A 5,629-nucleotide genomic window follows, 5' to 3' on the forward strand; every position below is an offset into this window, starting at 1 on the left:
GAAGGAGTGACCCAGAAGGCCAGTGAGGAAGAGTCATACCATTGAGAATACGGGGGAGGCAGGGAGGAACTGGGTGGACTGGGCCTCACAGGGGACAGAATGTAGCCTCACAATCCTGCTCTGTGCCAAGATTCTTAGGTTCTGAGCTCTGGTCTGCAGGAGGTAATACCAGCTCAGCTATTTCATCCCTCTGCCAAGAGATGTGATACAACCCAGGATTCATGAGGGGACTGTAGAGCCACCATGTGATGAATTGCCACAAGGCAGTAAAGACATGGTCCAGTGTCAGACTTTAACCTGTGGCCCCAGAAAGGTCAGAGTGAAAGGCAAGACCTGCAGCCTTATCCCCAAGTAGGCAGAAATAGCCCCGACGTTCCCTGAGCTAAATAAACAATGAACATTATATAATAATTTCATGAGGCTGAGCGAGGTGGGGCACACCTGTAAGTGCAGTACTCGGGTCAAGAGGAGAAAGATTGCAAGTTTCAGACCATCTAAGGTTCTATGAAGTAACTGTCTCAGAATAAATAAATAAACATACATAAACACACACATACACACGTCATATATATATACATTCTCACATGCATACACACAGTCACGCATATACATACACACACATAAACACACAGATCATACACATACACACTCACATACACACACTCACACATAAGCTCACATACATACATGTCTTTCCTTCTGAATATTTGATAACTGTGTTTATGAAAATATAGTTAGAAAAGGCAGATTAAGAAGAAAAAAAGTGCCAGGCAGTGGTGGTGACACACACCTTTAATCCCAGCATTGGGAGGCAGAGGCAGGTGGATCTCTGTGAGTTTGAGGCCAGCCTGGTCTACAGAGTGAGTTCTAGGACAGGCTCCAAAACTACACAGAGAAACCCTGTCTTGGAAAAAAACAAAGAAGAAGAAAAGGCTAATTTATCACCATGCACACATCCCTGGGAACCACGCAAAATATAAACCGCAAATGAAGGGGTGTGCACTGGGATGTGTCTCCACATTTCCCAAGTCTTGGGTTACATCCCCAGCACAACACAAACCTGACATAGAGGTGCACACCTGTCATCCCAGCATTTTGGGAAGTGGAGGCAGGAGGATGAGAAGTTCAAGATCATCTTGGGCTACACAGTGAGTTTGACGTCAGTCTGGACTACATGAGACCATATCTTTAAGGGGAGACAGATGTTTGAAGCTTAAACACTCTCTTCATAGGGAAAACAGTAGCTGGAAGTAGCAATTAATTTTTGCTGGGGGATATACTGGCTGGTTTTGTGTCAACTTGACACAAGTTAGTTATCAAAGGAAGGAGCCTCAGTTGAGGAAATCCCTCCTTAAGATCCAACTATAAGGCATTTTCTCATATAATGATCAATAAGGGAGGGCCCAGCCCATGGTGAGTGATGCCATCCCTGGTGGTCCTGGTTCTATAAGAAAGCAGGCTGAGCAAGTCATGGGGAGTTAAGACAGTAAGCAGCTCCCCTCCATGGCCTCTGCATCAGCTCCTGCTTCCAGGATCCTGCCCTGTTTTGAGTTCCTGTCCTGATTTCCTTCAGTGATGATTTTCCCCCCAACTTGCTCTTTGGTCCTGGTGTTTCATCACAGCAATAGAAACCCTAGCTAAGACAGGAAACAATGTGCCCAGAGAACAGACATCGGCTGGAACAAATCTGGGGTGAGGGTGGCTCTAGATGGGTTAGTTTTTAGAGGCCCTCTCTAGCTTTTCTTCATTGTTGTCTGAGGGAATTTTAGACTGGAGAAAGTATTTGTGTTCTGTGGTCTTGTTTCTCTTGGAGATTTTTTGTTTGTTTGTTTTTGGTTTTTTGTTTGTTTTTGTTTTTGTTTTTGTTTTGCATTGTTTTTGTATCCTGGGCTGCCCTCAAACTCACAGTGTAGCCAAGGATGCCCCTGAAGTCTTGATCTTCCTGTTTCCACCTCCCAATTGTACCACCATGTCTGAATCCTAGTGTGCAGTTGATGGAGTACAGAGCTTTGTGCATGCTGGGCAAGAACTGAGCTTTGTTCTCAAGACTCCCTGGAGATCTTCGCACCTCCACAGACATGTCTACTTCTGCCCTATTACAGAGTACCTGTTCTCTAGAAGGCCAGCTGAGCCCAGGCTGAGGATTGGGGGAGGGAGGGAGAGAGGAGGGGAGGGGGGCCGGGGAATGCCGGTGTTCAGCTCACTATCTGCTTTCTTCCCCCTACAGGATGGTGCCCCCCTACATCCAACATTGGTCTTTCTCTTTAATCCTTCCAGAAATGCCTTCATAGTCACACCCAAAGGAGTGTTTCTATGGAGATTCTAAATCTTCCTCAAGTTGAGAATCAAGGAACCAGTGAGATGGCTCAGTGTACCTACTTGCTGCCAAGCCTGGTGACCTGGGTTCAATCACTGGGACCCACATGGATGGAGGAGAGAACCAACTCCAGTTGTCCTGTGATGCCTCCCGCACCAAAAACAATTTTTTAAATTAATGTAATTTTTAAAGTCAGCAGTCAAGATGAAGGATCACATAACTGTGGCGAGCAAGTACAGAGGATGAGAGCAGCTCACAGCAGGGCAGCCAGAAAGCAGAGAATGGGAATAAAGAAAAATGGTGAGCTACAGACCCCAGCACAAGCACCCAGGGACCCTCTTTACCCAGCCAGACTTTCTGACGTTTCCTCCGTGTATCTACCGTGTTTTACCACTTGCTGGGATAAAACACCTTGGCAAAAAACAATGTAAGGGAGGAACATATTCTCAGGGTTCTGTTCATTGTGTTGGGAAATTCACAAGACTTTTTATATATATTTGTTTGTTGGGTTAGGGTTAGCCTGTAATATCCCTACATGCCAGAAGAGGGCACCAGATCTCATTACAAATGGTTGTGAGCCACCATGTAGTTGCTGGGAAGCAAACTCAGGACCCCACCTTTTTTTTTTTTTTTTTTTGAGACAGAGTCTTACTATCTCCTGGTTGGCCTGGGTTTACTGTGTAGACCAGGCTAGCCTCAAATTCACAGAGATCCACCTACCTCTGCCTGCCTAGTGTTGGGACTAAAGGTGTGCACCACCGTACCTGTCAAGCTTCCCCATTTTTATGCAATCCAAGACTCAAGTCCAGAGAATGGTGTCACTGTCCTTTAGGGTGGGACTTTGTCACCCCTCACTGTCACGGCCAGCTCAACCTAATCTAGATAACCACTCAGAGGTGTACCTGGAGGCTTGCCTCCTTGATGACTTGTCAAGTTAACAAGGGAGACTAACCATCACAGCCTTTCAAAATAGTGCCAGCATTTGGGGACCACATAGAAAAGACAGGAGCCTGTGGTGGACACTGAGTATTCAAATCATAACACTGTTCCATCTCTCTCTTCTTGACTGTAGCTGCAATGTGACTAGAGGCTTTGGGCTCCTGATGCTTGATTTCTGCGCAATGGACTGTATCCTCACACTGTGTAGGAGACCTTGTTCTGAGGATTACTTTGAAGCAACAGTGATTTAGAGGAACCCATAGGTGGGCCACCAAAGATGTCAGCAGTGGTGAAGGTGCAGCCCAGCCCTGCCACCAGCAGCAGTAAAGGGGGGTCCTTGAGGACATGGTAGGAAGGATGAGTCAGCTCAGAGTAGATATACCTCTCCTATAAACATTAGTGTTAGAGGTAGAGAGAGGGCTCAGCAGTTGAGAACATGCTCTGCTCTCGCCGAGGAACTAAGTTGCATTCCCAGTACCCAGGTCAGGCAGCTCCAGGAGATCCAACACCCTCTTCTAGCCTTTGAGGGCAGCTACACTCAAATGCATATGCTCATACAGACACGCACATAATGGGAAATACAAATAAAACCTTTATTACAAGTCTGTATCTAGTATGTGGCTCATTGTTTACTGCTGTGGATATCGCTCTGTGTAAATAAAGTTCTGATTGGCCAGTGGCCAGGCAGGAAGTATAGGCGGGACAAGAGAGAAGAGAATTCTGGGAAGTAGAAGGCTGGGGAGGGACACCGCCAGCTGCCACCAGGAGAAGCAACATGTAAAGACACTGGTAAGCCACAAGCCATGTGGCAAAGTATAGACTAACAGAAATGGGTTAATTTAAGATAGAAAAAGTAGATAACAAGAAGCCTGCCACAGCCATACAGTTTGTAAACAATGTAAGTTTCCATGTGCTTTCTTGGTTGGGTCTGAGCGACTGTGGGACTGGTGGGTAAGAGAGATTTGTCCTGACTGGGCCAGGCAGAAAAACTCCAACTACAAATGGCGCCCAACGTGTTGGCAAGAGTTTCCACCTAAAACCTGAGAAAAAAGATTCTAAGACGGAGCTAAAAACAGCTTCCTAGTTGTCTCCCTCAAGTTAGCGACAGCCTGCCGGTTTGAGCTACTATGGCAGGTTCCTGGCGTGTGCGTCTGACCTGCAGTGTGGCAGGAATGAGGAATCTATAAGCGACACTTTACTCTGCTGCGTGGTGGATTTAGTCTTTGCCAGTTTAAAAAAAAAAAAAAAAAAAAGGGTTTCTGGGCTATGCACTGCTTTGATAGAACTGCTTCTGACAGTTGATGGTACACATGGCTCCAGACCCAGAACTGATGGTAAACTGTACCACCGCCATGTTGGGAAACTGAGGTGGGTGGAGCCAGCAGCCACAGTGGCATTTCAGTCTTACAAAGATGGATATTATACACAGAGAATCTGGTTTGTCTTGTCTTTGGGACTTTTAACTGCAGAAAAAGATTTGATCGTAAAGGCTGTTAAGTTAAATAAATATGTAAATTTTAAAGGTACCTTGACTTCAAAATTTGGATATAAGGATATGTTGCTTTGGAAAAGAGTCTCTGCTTTTGTTTCCACAGAAAGCCAGAGGCTGTGGATTTGTTCCAGATTAAGATACATCAGGTTTGATCAGCCAAGACCACCTGAAAGGTCTCTGATGACACCATGGCCCAGATGATCCAACATCCAGAATGCTTTCAAGGCAACTGGCTCAGAGGTTCACCCTAATGGACTACTCCATAATCCTAAAATTTTCTTTGTATCCCCATAAGATACAGCGCCCCCCTCCAGCAGGAAGTAGTAAGAGAAACTACACCCACATTCCCAAAATTATCAAGCTGGCTTTGGAGATGGAATTGGCTCACTCCTTCTCTAAACCCAGACATATTGCTAAAAGAAAAGGTTAAGAGATTCTTGTGTCCCAAATCAGAAGAGCCCTCTGGTGTGGGACAGAGAAAAAAACAATATTTTTCTTTAAAGCAGGTTGATTATAAATGAGATCTCTTTCTAAAGAAGAAAGGGGAATATGATATAGATATAATAGGATGAAAAGGTAGATTAGGGAACTTCTAAAGAGCAACAACTTGTTTAAAATGTTTTACATTGGTTTAGATTTTAGTCTATTGATACAAACTTAGTTAATTTTGTTATATTGTGTGTATATTTCTACTCTTGTTTAAGGTATTATGTTTATATAGCTCATTTAAAATTGTAATAGATAATTAAAAATAGATTAATAACTGGTCATCTATGATAATCATACTCATAGCCATGTTAGTTAAGTCTTCTAGGTATACACAGAGATATTTCAGATAGACAGGTACTCTTCAAACACTTCAAAGGTCTACAGAATATGGC

The sequence above is a fragment of the Onychomys torridus genome, chromosome 22, assembly GCF_903995425.1.
Source record: "Onychomys torridus chromosome 22, mOncTor1.1, whole genome shotgun sequence".
NCBI lineage: Eukaryota > Metazoa > Chordata > Mammalia > Rodentia > Cricetidae > Onychomys > Onychomys torridus.